Source organism: Mesoplodon mirus, assembly GCF_964341445.2.
Source record: "Mesoplodon mirus genome assembly, chromosome: 6".
Classification (NCBI taxonomy): domain Eukaryota; kingdom Metazoa; phylum Chordata; class Mammalia; order Artiodactyla; family Ziphiidae; genus Mesoplodon; species Mesoplodon mirus.
In genome coordinates, this window is record NC_138982.1 from 61,216,270 (window position 1) to 61,236,766 (window position 20,497).

The following is a 20,497-nucleotide window of genomic DNA, read 5'->3' on the forward strand; positions in this document are numbered from 1 at the left end:
GACACCGCAAAAATATAAAGCATCCTAAGAGACTACTACAAGCAGCTCTATGCCAATAAAATGGACAACCTGAAAGAAATGGACAAATTCTTAGAAAGGTATAACCTTCCAAGACTGAACCAGGAAGAAGCAGAAAATATGAACAGACCAATCACAAGTAATGAAAATGAAACTGTGATTAAAAATCTTCCAACAAAGAAAAGGCCAGGACCAGATGGCTTCACAGGTGAATTCTATCAAACATTTAGAGAAGATCTAACACGCATCCTTCTCAAACTCTTCCAAAAAATTGCATAGGCAGGAACACTCCTAATCTCATTCTATGAGGCCACCATCACCCTGATACCAAAACCAGAAAAAGATACTACAAGAAAAGAAAATTACAGACAAATATCACTGATGAATATACATGCAAAAATCCTCAACAAAATACTAGCAAACAGAATCCAACAACACATTAAAAGGATAGGGATGCAAGGGATTGCAAGGGATTGCAAGGGATGCAAGGGATGCATCCAGGGATGCAAGGATTCTTTAATATATGCAAATCAATCAATGTGATACACCGTATTAACAAATTCAAGAATTAAAACCATATGATCATCTTACTAGATGCAGAAAGAGCTTTTGACAAAATTCAACACCCATTTATGATAAGAACTCTCCAGAAAGTGGGCATAGAGGGAAACAACCTCAACATAATAAAGGCCATATATGACAAACCCACAGCAAACATCATTCTCAATGGTGAAAAACTAAAAGCATTTCCTGTAAGATCAGGAACAAGACAAGGGTGTCCACTCTCACCACTATTATTCAACATAGTTTTGGAAGTCCTAGCCATGGCAATCAGAGAAGAAAAATAAATAAATAAAAGGAATACAAATTGGAAAAGAAGTAGTAAAACTGTCACTGTTTGCAGATGACATGATACTACAGAGAATCCTAAAAATGCCAACAGAAAACTACTAGAGCTAATCAACGAATTTGGTAAAGTTGCAGGATACAAAATTAATGCACAGAAATCTCTTGCATTCCTATACACTAATGATGAAAAATCTGAAAGAGAAATTAAGGAAACACTCCCATTTACCAGTGCAACAAAAAGAATAAAATACCTAGGAATAAACCTACCTAGGGGAGACAAAAGACCTGTATGCAGAAAAGTATAACACACTGATGAAAGAAATTAAAGATGATACCAACAGATGGAGAGATATACTATGTTCTTGGATTGGAAGAATCAATGTTGTGAAAATGGCTATATTACTCAAAGCAGTCTACAGATTCAATGCAATCCCTACCAAATTATCAACAGCATTTTTTACGGAACTAGAACAAATCAACTTAAAATTTGTATGGAGACAAAAGAATGTGAATAGCCAAAGCAGTCTTGAAGGAAAAAAACGGAGCTGGAAGAATCAGACTCCCTGACTTCAGACTATACTACAAAGCTACAGTAATCAAGACAATATGGTACTGGCACAAAAACAGAAACATAGATCAATGGAACAAGATAGAAAGCCCAGAGATAAACCCAAGCACCTATGGTCAACTAATCTATGAAAAAGGAGGCAAAGATATACAATGGAGAAAAGCCAGTCTCTTCAATAAGTGGTGCTGAGAAAACTGGACAGCTACATGTAAAAGAATGAAATTAGAACACTCCCTAACACCATACACAAAAATAAACTCAAAATGGATTTGAGACCTAAATGTAAGACCAGACACTATAAAACTCTTAGAGGAAAACAGAGGTTAGAACACTCTTTGACATAAATCACAGCAAGATCTTTTTTGATCCACATTCTAGAGTAATGGAATAAAAACAAAAATAAACAAATGGAACCTAATGAAATTTCAAAGCTTTTGTACAGCAAAGGAAACCATAAACAAGACGAAAAGACAACCCTCGGAATGGGAAAAAATATTTGCAAATGAATCAACGGACAAAGGATTAATCTCCAAAATATATAAACAGGTCATGCAGCTCAATATTAAAGAAACAAACAACCCAATCCAAAAATGGGCAGAAGACCTAAATAGACATTTCTCCAAAGAAGACATACAGATGGCCAAGAAGTACATGGAAAGCAAACAACCCAATCCAAAAATGGGCAAAAGACCTAAATAGACATTTCTCCAAAGAAGACATACAGATGGCCAAGAAGTACATGGAAAGCTGCTCAAAATCACTAATTATTAGAGAAATGAAAATCAAAACTACAATGAGGTATCACCTCACACTAGTTAGAATGGGCATCATCAGAAAATCTACAAACAACAAATGCTGGAGAGGGTATGGAGAAAAGGGAACCCTCTTGCACCCTTGGTGGGAATGTAAATTGATACAGCCACTATGGAGAACAGTATGGAGGTTCCTTAAAAAGCTAAAAATAGAATTATCATATGATCCAGCAATCCCACTACTGGGCATATACCCAGAGAAAACCATAATTCAAAAAGACACAAGCACCCCAATGTTCATTGCAGCAGTATTTACAACAGCCAGGTCATGGAAACAACCTAAATGCCCATCGACGGACAAATGGATAAAGCAGTTGTGGTACATATATACAATGGAGTATTACTCAGCCATAAAAAGGAATGAAATTGAGTCATTTGTTGAGACGTGGATGGGTCTAAGGACTGTCATACAGATTGAAGTAAGTCAGAAAGAAAAAAACAAATATCATATATTAACACATGTATGTGGAACCTAGAAAAATGATATAGATGAACTGGTTTGCAGGGCAGAAGTTGAGACACAGATGTAGAGAACAAACATATGGACACCAAGGGGGACAAACTGGGGTGGGGTGGGAATGGTGGTGTGCTGAATTGGGCAATTGAGATTGACATGTATACACTGATGTGTATAAAATTGATGACTAATAAGAATCTGCAGTATAAAAAAACAAACAAACAAAACAACTAATACTAAACTTTCTTTGGGTTATTTGTATGGAAATATGTTAATATAAATGTTTCAGACATTACATGAAATTTCTAAAACTCTTATATGTTCTGATGTAATGTTATAAGTCATAATTCTAATTATTACTTTAAAATGTATATCTCAGAAATAACTAAATTTCCTTGTCAATTGCATTATTATGAACTTTCATCAAATCTTTAACCGTGGTCATTTTTAAGTCTTGTGTCATTTACAGACAGTTCTGGGTGTACTCTGATGCTTTTGCAAAAATGTTGCTACAAAAGGGTTTCATCTTCAAGGAATTCATGGAAAAGACTCTGACAAGTACAGGTTTCTGGTAACTGACTATACTGCTGAACTGAATGCATAAGCATTTTCAGAACTCTAATGGAAAACTGATGAATTCATAAAAGTGCTAACAAAAGATCAAGATGAAAAAAAATTAATTACATGGGACTGAGTGAACTGATGAGGATGATTATAATTTTTGTGACTTTCTGTTTGAATAAAAAAGTAAATAAAGACATTCAAATGTAATGTTTCCTTTAAACACAGCCAAAGGTTTGGATCCTTGTGTTGAAACTGGGCAAAATATCTCTGGATTAGTTATCTAGAAGGTCTCTTCTAAGTTTGGTATTCTATGATTTGAGATTTTTGCCCTTTAAAAGCTTATGTTTTAACCATACAGTTAAGATTTTAAACATACAGTACATTATATTAAAGGTAGTGTATACTTATAAGCATGAATAGTATGATATGAAATATATGATCTGAAACCTTACCCTTCAAGATATTGTGGCTTCTAGGACCTAAAGTCTTGTTAGAAATATCCCACCCCAAAACTGCTAAACCAGGATCTGTTTTGTGTGGTAACAAACCCCCTAGGTGATTTGAATATACATTAAAGCTTAAGAAGCCAGGTCAAAAATAGTGTTTCTCGAAGGTTCGATCACCAACTAAAAGTCACCCTAGTGGCCAATTACTAAAGATGTAAATACCTGGGCCTACTTCAGATTTACCAAATTAGAATCTTTGCAAATGGAGCCAGGAATCATCGTTATTAATCAGCCAGCCCAGGTGATACCCATCTACAGTAAACATTGAGAACCACCATTCAACATAATTCAGAGATCTGAGCGTTAGATCTTGGTGAGTCAGATGGAGCAAAAGAGGTAGAAAAGACTATGAGTTTTAAAAAGGAATACTGAATACTGGAATACTGCTTTCTAAGTTCAAGACAGCTGGGGTAAATTAGCGCTAATTATCAACAACGAGCAATTTCGCAGAGGTTAGCTGCAGGGGACGAAGGTAGTCTGGATCACTTGGATGCAGTTTTTTCCCAGAAGTTAACAAAAAAAGAATCCCAGGGGAGTTATAAAAGGCAGTTTTTCAACACTAGACCTGGGAGATAGGGCCACTGAAGGAAACCTTCCCGTGACCAGAGTTATATTTATCTCCGGGCCTAAGGCACTCACCAATTATGTGCACTATAAATGCAAGTTGGCCTCCCTGCTAGAAAAGAAGGCACAAGTGTCGAGGAATGCCTCTCTATGCCCTGGTTTATTAGAAAGGAACAAATTCTTAGAAAAACTTGTGAGCAGCAACCCACAAAGTAGGAAAGAAAAAGATTCTAGGAGAGCAGTATAGGGTTAAAGCTGGCACCAAAATTCTGGAGAATGGAAAAATATGACAAAGAAGGTTAAAGAGAGAGAAATTCTACATGCCTGTTACTCACAGTGTGGTCCTGAATCAGCAACATCAGCTTCCTCTGGCAGCTTGTTAGGAATGCAGACTCTTTAAGTAATGCTCTCACTTAAAGACCTCCTGAGTAGGAATCTGCATCTTAACAAGATCCCCAGATGATTAGTACTCATGCTAAGGTTTGAGAAGCACTGTTACCTCAGTGTTTCTCAATGTTGGCCGTACATTAAAATCACCTGGGAAGCTTTTTAAACTTTCGATGTTCCCAAATTTTCACTCCAGAATATCTGGGAATAGATCCCAGGCACCAGCACTTTTTTTAAAGCTCTCCATGTATGGCCACGGTTGAAGGCACTACTTTATATTCCTGGAGTTCTGAAGTTACATTACAGGTCTAAGATTTTGGCCTTTTTCAAAGAAGGTTGCCACTGACCTTTTTGATTAAGCCACAGCATTCTATATACCACACAACTTTAAGGTGCCAGCAGATGAAGAGAATTGTGGGTGATGATTTAGTGAATGGCTGCTAAATACAGGGATGGCACCACACATTATTATAGATTTGACAGCTAATAGAGAGGTTTGTTCTCTGCCTGTCCAAGTGCATGAAACCCATCAGATGCTCATCAATTCAGGTAATCCTCTGAGAATAAGTGGAAAAGCCTAGAGAAATCTAAAATGCTCCTCTAATGGCTTAAGTATTTGTGAGAACAAGTGGTATTTGCATGTCTTCTTCCAGTTAAAGGTCATGACATTATAAGAGAACTGGGGATTTGAGATGTGAGGGTGTTTTAATAATCAGATAATCTGAGTCTGAGGTGAAAGGTCTTTGCTCAAATCCACAACACACATCATGTTTTAACTACCTGTGCCATGAAAGTACACTGACACTTTTACATGCTGGAAAGCATCTTTTTTTTTTTTTTTTGCGGTACGCAGGCCTCTCACCGTTGCGGCCTCTCCCGCCGCTGAGCACAGGCTCCGGACACACAGGCTCAGCGGCCATGGCTCACAGGCCCAGCCGCTCCGCGGCGTGTGGGATCCTCCCAGACTGGGGCATGAACCCGCGTCCCCTGCATCGGCAGACGGACTCTCAACCACTGTGCCACCAGGGAAGCCCGAAAGCATCTTTTAAATATGTGAATTCCTATGGTAATTCTACTGTGTTCTGATTGCAAAAGCTACATAACATTCAGAGACATGAGATCATAAAGTGGACATTCAGTAGAATCTCTTAAACTGAATTGTGGAAGAGGAGTGATAAAATGCTCAAATAAACTATACAGTTGGATGTTGTGAAGGGCAGCACACACATCCCTAAAAAGAACAACTTGGAGGAGGATCTCACCCATTCTCAGTTACAAATAACTGGAAAGATTGAGAATTTGGGAAAAAATGCTAACACCATTGTATAGGATATTAAATAGCTGTGTATAACATGAAATTTATAAAAGTTTCAAAATTCAGGAAAATAAAGTTCAAAGATCTCAGGGGAAAAGTAAGAAAAAACCATAAAAAGAAAGATTCAACATTTTTCAGACCATGTTTCAGGTAATGATGGGTGTGTTCCTATCAAGAGATTATACGCACTTCACAAAACTAGTAAGACTATATATGACAAGAAATTCAACAGAGATTTAAATGCTGAAATTAAAATTCAGTAAAGAAAAAGACAAGTACCTAGCAAAAAAAATAGCACATAGGGTATTATGGATGATAATAAATATGTGGGAAAAACAACAGGAAACAAATAGTTGCCTAGGGATTTCTCCATATTCTGATAAAACTATCCTTAATATGCAAAGATGGTAAGTAACTGTGATATCATGATGTAATAAAAAATACGTATTCGGTCTTCATCCCCAGTTCCTGGCAGAGTTCATAAATCCCTTGTAATTTCCTGAACGATAGGAGTGAGAGATATCTCTTTTTTTTATTCATAATAACCACCTTTCTTTTTGCCTTTCTGCTATACTTCATTATTTTTTTAATTGAAGTATAGTTGATTTGCAATAGTATTAGTTTCAGGTGTATAGCATGGTGACTCAGTATTTTTACAGATTGTACTCCATTAATAGTTATTACAAGATAATGGCTATAACTCCCTGTGCTATATAATACCTTGTTGCTTTTCTATTTTATACATAGTAGTTTGTATCTATTAATCCCACACCCCTATCTTGCCCTCCTCCCTTCCCTTTCCCCTCTGGTAACCACTAGTCTGTTTTCTCTATCTCTGAGTCTGTTTCAGTTTTGTTATATAAATTAGTTTGTTTCACTTCTTAGATTCCACATGTAAGCGATAACATACAGTATTTGTCTTCATCTGTCTGATTTATTTCACTAAGCATAATATTCTCTAGATCCATTCACCTTGCTGCAAATGGCAGAATTTCATTCTTTTTATGCGCTGAGTAATATTCCATTGTATATATGTACATAACCACATCTTCTTTATCCATTTGTCTGTTGATGGGCACTTGGGTTGCTTCCATGTCTTGGCTACTGTAAATTGTGCTGCTATGAACACTGAGGTGCATATATCTTCTCAAAGTAGTGTTTTCATTTTTTCCAGATATATACCCAGGATTGGAATTGCTGGATCATATGGTAGTTCTATTTTTAGCTTTTTGAGGAACCTCCATACTGTTTTCCATAGTGGCTGCACTAATTTACATTACTACCAACAGTGTACAAGGATTCCCTTTTCTTTACATCCTCGTCAACATTTGTTATTTGTATAATTTTTGATAATAGCCATTCTGACAGGTATGATGTGATATCTCATGGTTGCTTTGATTTTCATTTCTCTAATAATTAGTGATGTTGGGCATCCTTTCATGTACCTGTTAGCCATCGTATGTCTTTGTTAGAAAAAGGTCTATTCAGATCTTCTGCCCATTTTTTGATTGGGTTGTGGGGTTTTTTTTTGTTTTGATATTGAGTTGTATGAGCTGTTTATATATTGTGGATACTAGCCCCTTGTCAATCTTATCATTTGCAAATATTTGCTCCCATTCTGCAGGTTGTCTTTTCATTTTGTTGACGGTTTCCTTTGCTGTGCAAAAGGTTTTAAGCTTAATTAGGTCACATTTGTTTATTTTTGCTTTTGTTTCTTTTGCCTTAGGACACAAATCCCAAAATTCCCTCCCCTCCAGAAACAACGGATACTTATATTTCCCTGAATATGCTGTGACTTCAACTCTACTCTTTTAGAAGAAGAGAAATGGAGCTTATCACACTTCACTATGAGATGTACTTTCATTCAAAATGTTAATAACCTTGTTTTAAGGAGAGTCTTTTTAACTATCCATACTTTGATTAACCTGCATAAGAGCCAATATACCATAAGGTTTCTTTTTTCCAACAGGCTTTTATATGCACTTCAGAAAATATTTTGGGAAATGGTTAGACTTGAGAGTTACCATAAGAGATGGATGAAACCTGGCATTTTAAATTCAGGTACAATTGAAACACGAAATGAGATTGAACTTATGTTAACTTCTAAAAGTAGACTAGGCAGAGTGAGTTTTTACAGCTTTCATTTGAAAGGAATAACACATTGAGTTGTCATTCCTCAAAATTATTCACTCAGCTGTCCGTGGCCATTCATATGATTTGGCAATACATATTGAACCATCTAAATTTTAATATACTTTAAAGTGTGACACTTCATATTAAGAGTAAAATAGCATACTTCATCCCAATTTAACAGTAAAAAGTTAAAAAAAATTGTTCTCTGCAATACGTAGAGGTCTTCTCACCATAGTGGTAAATGAAATACCAGTTTTTAGACTCTTTGAGCCAATTCCTGAAATGCAGGTCATTTAGAATTGATCATCTTCTGATATGAAATGGTAAACAAAGATTATGGTTTGACTTAATCTTTCTTTCAACTATGCATTCAAATATCCCAAAAATGATTCATCTAAACTTCAAAAACATTAGGTTGACCAATTTTTTTTAACAAAATTCACATTCAGTCTATTTACATTAATAATTGTTTTACCTGGCAAGTAAATATCAACTAACTTCAACTCTTTCCCTATTGCTGTCAAAATGAAAATGTATATGAAGGTAAATTAATTTTCCTGGAGAATTTTTTTAAAGAAAATAAGATATTCTAAAACATCTAAAATAGCAGGAAGAAAAAAGCATGACATCATACACATAGTTTATTTTAGATTCCACCTGGGCTATTGTTCTTTTCAAATCTGAACTACTGTCACCTCATGTTTGCAAAAAACATACATATTGAATAATATATATATATATATATATATATATATATATATATATATATATATATATATATATATATATTGTGGTACGTGGCCCTCTCACTGCTGTGGCCTCTCCCGCTGCGGAGCACAGGCTCCAGACGCGCAGGTTCAGCGGCCATGGCTCACGGGCCCAGCCGCTCTGCGGCATGTGGGATCCTCCCGGACCGGGGCACGAACCTGTGTTCTCCGCATCGGCAGGCGGACTCTCAACCACTGCGCCACCAGGGAAGCCCTTGAATAATATTTTTAAACCTAAGTCCAAAGTGAAACTTTAGAAGATATTTTAAGAAAAAAAATAAATTAATCCACATGTACCCCATCCTAGATTTATTTAGACCAATGGAGTCCTCAAGGGAAAAATCAAATACATTTTGACCAACTTTTTTTTCAAAACAAATAATATTAAGCAACCAGAAACATTTTTTTAGCTTCCAAAGGGGAAAAAAAACAAAACAAAAACAACAAGAACAACGAAACAATTCCATTCTTCTTGAAACCTGGATTCTTTTTTTCTCTTTTATTATTTTTACTTTTGGTAGATGTGGCTACAAATACTTCTCTTATAAACCCTCTATAAGAAAATGAGCAGTGCAAGAACAGTAAATGTTGTTACAGGCACCTAATCAAGGGAAAGTAGGGGATTTGGTAAATGGGAGACTTGCTACAAAGCTTACATCAAGGGGACATTTGCTATTTTAGCTCTAACCAACTACTTCCTAGCAGGGATTGGGGAGCAATGTTGTCAAATTCTGATTTTTCTTAAAATTTCCAATCATTATGTGAATTCTCTGAATTTAAATGTCTACAACTATAGGAGTCATGGGGTTTTCAGCCTTCTGGGCACACAGTAGGACTGGACTTCCTAGCCTCCTCCTGACTAGATGGGACCATGTGAGTAGCTCTGCTCAGTGACCTGTAAACCAGATTTTAATTGTGGATGTATGACCTTCCAAGGCTCTTTTCACTCTGCTCTGGCAACTATTAATATTCCAGATAGTGGCTGCTTCATCAAAGTAGGTCCAGAGCGAAGACAATTCAGTGCAATTGTCATGATATATGTGCCACATGAGTGAGAAAGAAAACTGTGTTATTTTAAACTGCTGAGGCTGTGTGTGTGTGCATGTGTGTGTGCTCGTGTGTTTGCTGTAAATTGCTTATCCTGGCTGATATAGCCACTAACTCAATCAAAAACACAAATACAGCACAATGTGAATGAACACAAATCCACATACCAAAGTGGGCCAGAATTTACCCATGGAGCACAGATCACACTGAGCTGCTTCATATGAGAGCTTTGAGTTCAATGAACAAAAAATCTTTGATAGCTACATAGAATGTATGATCCTGGCATTAATTAGTGTAGAAGGATGACAAAGACCAGAGGAGGAGAGGAAGGAGGGGTTGAGGGAGAGAGGGGAGGAGGGAGAGGAGAACAACAAAAACAGTCATGAAGGAAACAAAGCGGACAAAACAACAGGTTGATTAGGATGGCCAGACCTGGTTGATGTTACAAAACGGTCAAGTCTATTCAGAAGCCCATGTGGGCGCCCACCTTACTTCTCACAATTCCCTTTCCCAAATATACCTAGAACCTTTCTGAAGCCTTCTCGCTCCACTTACATCCTGGGTTTTAAACCTTTCTGCCCCTCCTTCCCTCTGGTAAATATCTAGGTCTCAGTTCCCCTCTGGGAAAACCATTCAGCTCTTTACAAGACCTTTGTCCCTCTTCACTATGGCACTTTCATCATTAAAAAATAACCTGTATGTATAAACTCTTAGCTTGGAGAAGTTGAAGTATATAGCTTAGTAGCTGAAGGAACAGATTCTGGAGTCGGACTACATGAGTTTGGACACTTAACAGTGTATGGTCTTGGAAGAATAATGGTTCCCTACTTTGTCTCCATTTACTCATCTGCAAATTAAGGATAATAAGAATATCTATCCCGTCGGGTTCTCTTAAGTACTTAGGACAGTGCCTGATATACAATAAGTGCCATATGAATGTTTGTTAAATAAATAAGCAAACAAACAAGTAAGTATATACATGTTGGGGATATTAGACTTCAGATTGCTGTGAAATATTGGCTGGGAAAGAAGGGAGTTAGTTAGGTAACTTTTAATAGCCTTCAAATTTCATGGTATACTACTTACATGCCTGATATGCAACTAATATCATTTTCAACAATGAGTCAGAGCTGCTGTTGTTTCATCTAAGTCAATATTCCTACATCAAACTTACACCACTGGTGCTAAGAACTGAGTTACTGACAGCCATTTCCATTTTGATACAACAGATAGGAAATACTACTTAATAACAACACGTAAAAAGAGAAAGAAAATCTACTCAAAAGCTAAACAAAACATTTCTCGCTATTGTCAATATACTTGAAAAGCACTAACCCAACTCTCCAAAAGTCCTGCCTCATTGTGTGAACTCCAGTGCAAAGAAAAAATGTGTCATTTCAATAAGGCTTTGCTCTTAACTTAGAAAATGACTTGATCTTTCACTTTATCTCTTTTTATACAGTGAACATAAAATTAAGGGATGCCTTCCGTCAAAAGACTCCTTCCTCATAAAACATCCTTCCCAGTGTGTTCTGTGTTCATATGTTATGCTATAAAAGTCACCTCTGTGTTGATCTTTCCACACCCCGAGTTGTATTTACTTTCATTTGACAATCATTAACGAAAGTAACAGAAGAAGCTGCTTCTTTGCCCCTCACCCTTATTCAACTCTGTTGGTTTTTGGAATACCTGCTGCTGTTGTTTCCACACTGTGATAACCAGTAAAGGGTGGATCACAGGTCTATGCAGTAAATCTGGGCTTCTGAACCCCAGCTTCTCCTAGTTATCCCTTTTTCCAGGATGGAGAGGTATACAAAAAGAACTTAGAGGAATGCTGGATTTTTTCCAAAAGAGTTAGAAAACTGATTCTGCTTGATTTTTCTAAGTTTAAGATGATCTGGGTGGTAATCTCAAGAAACATATTTACAAGTAATGAAGGAAACAATTCTGAAACAGCCTGTAGGAATTTTCAGAGTTGAGAATTACTTCAGATGTTCAGAAAAGAAACCTCTGAAGCAAATTACAAACTAGTCATTCAGCATATTACACTTAATGCAGATGTCTTTTGTATCCATTTGTGAATCTCATTTATCTCCTGGAATAAACAAAGTCTCATTATGAAACTTACTGCTTTATAACTTTCGCTCTCATTTCTTCCAGACTTGACCTTATTGGCAATGTCTGGGAGAAATGGTAGGCTTGAAAACCTATTCATCTTTCTTCAAAATACTGTATTTAAAACTGAAAACAATTCTGTGGAGTAACTACTTCCAATCCTCACAATACCATAGTTATCTCTCTTTGCTTTATGAAACAGATTTTCCATTTGTTGTCTGAAATCTTTACAAATGTCTTTAAGCCACAAACTTCCCAGAGATAAAAAGCATGGAAATACAGCTTTTTGATGATAAACACTGAATTACACAATCACCAATGTAATGGTTTATTTTGTCCATTCCGAACACTGTATGAAATATACAAAAAGCTAAAATTTTTCTTGTTTTATTCTGTACTTCATGTTAATCAATATTCAAATACAAGGAATTGTAAAGCTACCAATCAAAACTCAACTGACAAAAAAAAAACCAAAACACTGAAATATTTTGTTAGATTGATTAAGATCCTAGTAATACCTTTTTGAAACTAGATGTCAGCTCTATTTTTATACAATAGTTCACATTTTACATATATACAGCAAGAGCCTCTTCTGCCTTAAATGCATTTACTCTTCCATTCCACATTCAAAAGGATGGTCCTACTAATTCTTCCTCCAAACTGCAAATATATTCATTTTCATGAGAGGAATTGGAAGTCCAATGCGAGATACTATATAAAAAGCTGTTTTTCTTACAATGAAGCAAACGTTTAAGAAGCGATTCTACAACTATGTGTGGGGAAAGAGGTACGCAGGGCTTGAATTCCTGTATCATTCCACTCCCCTTCCTTTTTAAAAGTCTAGCTAATAAATTCAACTGTTTAAAGGGAGAATCAGAAGAAACTCATAGAAAGCTTATAAAACTACTTGCACTTTTCTTTGGCCATTAAGTAATAGCCATTACAGAGGCAAATGTTTGGTTTCCCATCATGTCCATTTGCAAAGAGAATCACCTGCAGGGCTGCATAGAATAATAAGATCGCAGCATGAAGGCTAGGCACACACAGAGCCCTCACAAGTCACAGAGTGAGTTCCAGTCTCATGGCCTTTGGAGATCAGTCTAAGCAGCCATTCTTGCCAAACTGAGGCAAAGCATTAAGAATAACCATGAGAACCATAAAGAAAAGCAAACTGAGCAGATGGCAGGAAAGCAGGTGTAAGAAAAGGTCATCTGAGGGTTCTTAGAACATTTGGAGCAGGTAGAATTCATGCATTCATTCAACATACTATTCAGTATCTACTATTGTACTGACTGTTGAGATGACAAAGACAAAACAGATGTGGCTTTATACCTCAAAGAACTGTGAAATAAGGAAGTCATGCTAGTAAAGTGATTTATTTAAAATATAGCCCAATAATACCTATGATGAAAGAAGGTACAAGATGCTTTGGGAACCAAACTAATGCAAACTGCGATTATGGAAAATTCTTGCTAAAGGCTCAAGATGTCCCAAAGAGCAAAAAGATTTTTTTTTTTTATGATACGTGTTTGTTTGCCCCACAAAGAATTGTAGTGGAATTTTGTCAGACCACAAAGAGGCTTAGGGCCAGGACAGTCTAAGTAGAGGAAACTGATGTGAGGACATGAAGGTGAAAATACCTGCAGCTCATGTGGGGTCCTTGACAGATTTTGATGTGTCTGGACACAGGATGGTGCTAATCAAAGAAGCTCGAGAGATTATTAGGGTCAGGTTATGAACGGTTTGGTGCACCAAGCCCAGTAGTTTGCATTGCTGTAGACTATGGGGAAACACTGAGAGATTTTAGCAGAGGAGTGATATGATTTGTGTTTAGAGCAACTCTTCTGGCAGCCTCAGGAAGAACGGAGAGAGGAGGAAGGGGATGAACCACAGAGTGATATGTTAAGAGGCTACTGCATGGAGAAGCCTTGAGAGCTTAAACCAAAGCAATGACAGTGAGGGTAAGAATGAGGGATAGTCGTGAGGCACAGGAGACTGAATCAATAGGGTTTGGTGATGGACTGTTTAAGGGAATGAATGAGGCTAGTACGGCTATTGGATTTCTTATTAGGATGTGCCATTCCCCCACTTAGAATATACAGAAGAAGGAGCATGTGGGAAGGGAGGAGAATAAAAGATTGATTTAGAAGTCCCTATAGAGCATTCAAAAAGAGCTGGTATCAAACATTTGGATATAGAGATTCAGAGTCCAGAGAAGCAGTCTGGGTTAGAGACAAACATTTGGGTGGTATTCTAAGCAGTGGATTTATGAGAAGACATAAAGAAGAATATAAATGCAAGAAGAACAGAGAGCCTAGCATGGAGCCAAGCGAAACAAGAGCATGTGAGGGCCGGTGCTTATGTCTGGCATGCCTGGGTATAGGTTGTGTCATGAGGCTATCTCGGCTCAAAAGGGCATGAAGGGGTTAATCATCTAGTTACCATATGATCCAGCCATTCCATTCCTAGAAATATACTCAAGAGAAATAAAAGCATAGGCTCACACACAAAAAAACTGCACATGAATGTTTGTAGCAGCATTATTCATAACAACCAAGAAGTTGAACCAACCCAAATGTCTATGAACTGATGAAAGGATAAGGAAATTGTGGTGTTTCCAAATAATGAAATATTAAAGAAATGAAGTAATGATACAGGCTATAACATGGATGAACTTAAAACCATTATGCCAAGTGATAGAAGCCAGCCACTTATTAACACAATTCCACTTACATGAAATGGCCAGAATACGCAAATCTATAGAAAGTAGTTTCTTGGTTGCCTAGGGCTGAGGGGGGATGATGGCTAAAAAGTGCAGGGTTTCTTTCTGAGATGATGAAAATGTTTTAAATTGATCGTGGTAATGGTTGCACAATTCTATGATGATACTAAAGGTCACTGAATCGTATGCTTTAAATGAATGAATTGAATGTTATAAGATAATACGAAAGGACAGCTGAAAGCATAGATAAGACGAATGCAAGTACAAAGGCTTAAAAGTTATTAAAATCTCTCCAGAATTTATTTAAAGAAAAGTAATCTTCCATCCATTGCAATAGGCATTAGAAGACATGAGAGATAGGATAGTATTTGAGTCAAGGAACAAAGGAGTCTAGTCAGTCTAATAAAGATTCCACACCTGTTTGGTGAAAGCAAAGTTCAAAGGGTAGGCGCATAGGCTACTTGGAAATGCACATAAATAATTGAGTAACATTTTCAAACAATTTAAGTTATCTCACATGTAAATATAAAATATCTCAGAGGATAGAACAGCCTTTGCACTTTTGTATATGCTAATTTATGTGAAGAAAATCCACACTAGGAGCCTATCAATTGTTTAGCCCTGCCACCCCCCAAGACTCCCCATTTCTTTCACTGCTCTAAGGGTTGCCGCATGGAATGGAGAAAAACAGGCATTTCCAAATAGGCCTAGTTTACAAATTTAGTTCTCAAGATATCTGCAAGGAAAATGACAGAACACTTAACAGAGTGGACACTCAAAAAAAAAAAAAAAAAAAGCCTTCTTTCCTTTCTTATTCCTATAAGGCAGTATCGTTGGCTCTGTGTCGTTGCTTCTCCCCAAAGGGCCTTGCTCTTCACATCCCCCGAACTTTGTTCCCCCCGCCCTCCTCCCTCCCTCCCTCCCTCCCTCCCTCCCTCTCCCTCCATATATTACACTTCTTTTTTTTTTTTTTTTTTTTTTGCGGCACACGGGCCTCTCACTGTTGTGGCCTCTCCCGTTGCGGAGCACAGGCTCTGGGAGCGCAGGCTCAGTGGCCATGGCTCATGGGCCCAGCCACTCCATGGCATGACCGGGGCACAAATCCGTGTCCCCTGCATCGGCAGGCGGACTCTCAACCACTGCGCCACCAGGGAAGCCCTTGTATGGATCTTTTTAAACTTTGTTTCCCTATCACTGTGTGAAGCTTTGGCAGATCCCATACCTTTTCCTATCTTCTTTCATCACCAGAAAAGTTCATTTCTGTAATTTGAATATCTTGTCCAGTGCAGTAATTAAAACTACAAACTTCATTTCCATCAATAGTGGTTCTCAACTAGAAAAGAGGTATGAAAGAGGAGGGGTACTCTGCCCTCAGGGAATATTTGGCAGTGTCAGAAGACATTGTTCGCTGTCACAACTGGGGAGAGTGGATGCTACTAGCAGCTATTGAGTAGATACCAGGGCTGATGCTATGGGATCAATGCACAGGACAGGCCCCATAACAAAGAATTCTGTGTCTTAAAATCTCAGTAGTGCTGAAGTTGAGAAACCCTGCCTTAAGAAAACCGCTGCCTCCTAGTTGGAGCTTACTTTAGACCTGGAAATCTGCAAAGGCAATGGGGGTGGGGGGTGCTAAGATTCTTCCTTCTGTCTTAGCTTCATTTCCCTACCACTCTTACCAGTAGTTTCTGATCCTCATATTTGGGTGCAGGGGAATAAGGGATTGGGGATCAAGAACATATTCTTAGAGTTGTTACAGTGATCATTTGGAATTTTTATCTTTCGGATGTGGTGGACACACAACTGCTGTGGGTGTTTGTATGGGTGGTGGTGTTCTAGACAACATGGGAAGATTTAGCAGTGGGCTATGGCTCTCAAGGTCTAAAGATTGGAACGTGTTGATTAAGTTTAAAGAAACGGATGTGCTCGATGACCTTAGCTGGAGCTGTGTAAAGGGTGAGAGTTGTAAGCAGAAGCCAGAGTAAAGAATGAGTAATAGAGGAAACATAGGGACAGGATCCTATAGACTCATTTTTCTAAACATTTTGCTCAAAAGCACAGAGAGGAGAGAAAGGTGTTGGGTCTTAAGCTGGAAGAGATTTGAACAAGTTTAAGTGGAAATAGGCAAAGAAAGGGGGTCAGGGCGACAAAGAGAGGGAAAGAGAGAGAGAGAGAGAGAGAGAGAGAGAGAGAGAGACTGAATTTTGGTAAAGCATGATCCTTGAATAAACATGAAAAGGAAGGGACAGTATCTAGGTGCGTGTGGATTGAGTCAGGGGATAGTGGGTCTCTTTCAGTACTTTTTATGACCTTGAATAGAACTAGTTTGGTTCTGTTTTATTTATAACTTGAGTTAGGTTGTTTCTGGACTTAAGTCAATGAGACAGCTGCCTACAAAATAATCTGAGAGAGAAAGGGCCTGAAATTTTTGTCAGTAGAATAACTCCTTGGTGTTTTGAGGCCTTGCCTCCTGGAGGCTCTCTATTAAAATGTAAATAAGTTACCTGAAAAGTCACCACCTGCAAATCCATTCATGTATTTGCAAGGATTAGTTTATCAAATCCCTGGTTCAGGGCTGTGGCCAGACAAGTCTATTGTGATGGTGCTGAGAGCGTGAGTGTGCGCACACAGGCACAAGCCCAGAGTTCTGTGGAAGAGGAGGATGTTACAGATAGAAAAGGAAACAAGGTCTGGAACACAGAACACTGTCTGAGAAGACTGAGTCAGGGACAGTATAAAAATGCCAAGAACCTGGATGAAGGGAACATAAAAGCACCTTCAGAGGCAGCTGCAGTATCAAATCCAATCTCTTACTCCCTAACAAGTTTACCCCAGATGGCTCTCACAGAATATACAACCCTGCACAAGAGAAGGCAAAGTCAATGTCCAAAGATCTGTCAGAGCCTGTGGCTGCAGTATCTGGGGTCTTATTCCCTAGCAAGCAAGGTTCGCTCAGGTTGTGGCTGGCTTCCCCCAGAGGTCATCAGGGTTTTCCATACGCCATCTAAATATTTGATTGGCTGTCTATTGAGAGACCGTAGCCAACCTTCAGATCCCTAGCCATGCCTGGGGTCTTGGACACTCAGACACTTAAAGCTTGAGACCAAATACTCCCACCATACCTCACTCCCCAACCCCTGCCATCCTGCTGCTGTAACACCATTTATCCTCTCTTATATGCTCACCATGTACTTGTTGCCTACAGGTGTGCAGGGTAGGGGCTTCTTTATAATACAGATTCCCAAGCCACCTCATTTCTGGTGTTTTGAATCCAGTAAAACTGGGGTAGAACCAAGTGTTGTAGTCAGCTCGGGCTGTTATAATGAAATACCATAGACTGGATGGCTTAAACAACAGAAATTTATTTCCTTACAGTTCTGGAGGTGGAAAGTGCAAAATCAAGCTGCCCACTGATTTGGTTCCTGGTGAGAGCTCACTTCCTGGCTTCTAGATGGCCCCCTTCTAGCTGTGTCCTCACATGGCTTTTCCTTGGTGCATGCGGAACAAGAGATCTCTCTTTCTCTTCATATATGGCCACCCATTCTATCAGATTAGGAGCCCACCCTATGGCCTCACTTAATATTAATTATCTTCTAAAAGCCCTATTGCCAAATACAGTCACATTAAGGATTAGGGCTTCAATATATGAATGGGGGAGGGGGGCAGGAACACAATTTGGTCCATAGCACCATGGAAATCTGCATTTTCAGCCAGCATCCTAGGTGAGTCTGAGGCAGGTAGTCCAAGACCCTGGCTTTGATAGGTCTTGCTTTAGAATCTATTCCCACACATCCTTCCTAAAAGGAACACAATCTTAATTGTAACTGACTGCAATTCTAAAATATGTTCTATAACACCATATACATAACTGCAATTGCATGTCTGTGCTGGTAAGAATATTACACAACACCTAGTGCAAGCCCTCAGGTAGATGAGGAAACTGTAGCCTAAGACGTTGAGTAACTGTTTTCATTGAGTAGGACATTAAGAAGCACTGAGGTGTGGCAACATCTTTAAAAAGTTACTAAATAAGGCAAATTCATTCCCAAACATTTACTTAAAAGAAACATTACAGTAGTAGAAACCGTTGCTAATTAAATGCAAATAGTTGGTTAATTTGCAGTGCAATTATCTCTTACTCAAAGAATTACATATGGAATATTGCACGCACCATTTCCTTCCTGAAGGAAAACAAATTCTCTTAAATCCACCATAAAATTTTTACAAAAATAAAAAACACAAACGGTCCATACCTTTCACCAATGGGTTAAAAGCCAGCTGACATTCTTCCATCCACACCCCACAACCATCCACCTTAGATACTCTGCACAATGTGTTCATTACCACAAATGTTTGTCACCCAATTAAGGATGTCATTGTATGTTTTCTTCTTCTCTCTGAATGTATTACCAAGCAAATAATTTAACACATGAATGCATCTTCTGTTATTTTTTCAGAAAGGACTGAATGTGTCTTGGTAGCCTTCAAAGCTAAGGAGCCCTGCATGTTGGAATGATATTTGCATTTGGGCAGCCCAGCAGTGCCTGGCTGCAGTGAGTAATGAAAAGTATTTCTAGGCACTTAGCTTGCCTCCACAATGTGAAATCTAAAAATTTCTAGGAAGAAGTATATTTCTATGCAAAGAAAATATGTGTTAATACCTATTTTTTAAAAATGCCAACCTAGTTTAAATGCACACAAAAGCTTTACTAAAAGGCAGATGGGGGGAATGAAAGGAATATACATTATCATCTTTTTCTCTCATATCATCCATGATTCTACAGCCCAAGAGAATCTGAGATAAATCTATGAAGTACATGAATTCCAACAAAAGCACAAATAATAATTCTTTTAACTTACGTCCTTCATCTACCACACCACTCAGATCCTATGTCTCTTTTCTCAATAGCCCCAGATGGCTCTTAGGCACCACAGTGGGCTTTTAAACCACCAAATGATTCTCAAAGTCAGATCCTTGACCACTGTTAGGCTCTACAAATGTTTGAAAATCAGCCCAGGAAGCTTGTCCTCAAAGGAGAAGATAGTCAGTCTTTATCACTGGTCTCTTTTTCTCTCCCCTCTCTCATTCACAGAGAAGAATGAGCAGTTCTATCAATTTTCATTTTTTTCTGTGGCCTAGTTGCCTTTCAACACTCAATACCTGGTGACATTACAAAGCTCCAACTTACTGCACCACACACACACATCCTATTCTCTCTATTCAAAAATTCAGTGTTCCCAACATTTTAATATCTCTGAAACCACGGTAGGCTTTTCGGGCAATTGAAAATTTACTACTTCCCTAATCCTTCCCCTGTGAGATTAGAGCTGTTCCTTTTTTCTCTCTCCTTCCCTTTCTGAACCCCTGCACTATAAACTTGGGAGTTGTATGCCAAACAAACACACTGCAGGGCCAGGTAGATTTCTTTGCACCATTGCTGGGCTCTGATATCTGCCAGCTGAGGTAGTGTAACCATTAGAGACTCTTCTTTGTTTTAAGTTGAGTAAAGCAGAATCAGAAAACTTACCTGGGGCTTCCCTGGTGGCGCAGAGGTTGGGAGTCCGCCTGCTGATGCAGAGGATGCGGGTTCGTGCCCCGGTCCGGGAGGAACCCACATGCCGCGGAGCGGCTGGGCCCGTGAGCCATGGCCGCTGAGCCTGCGTGTCCGGAGC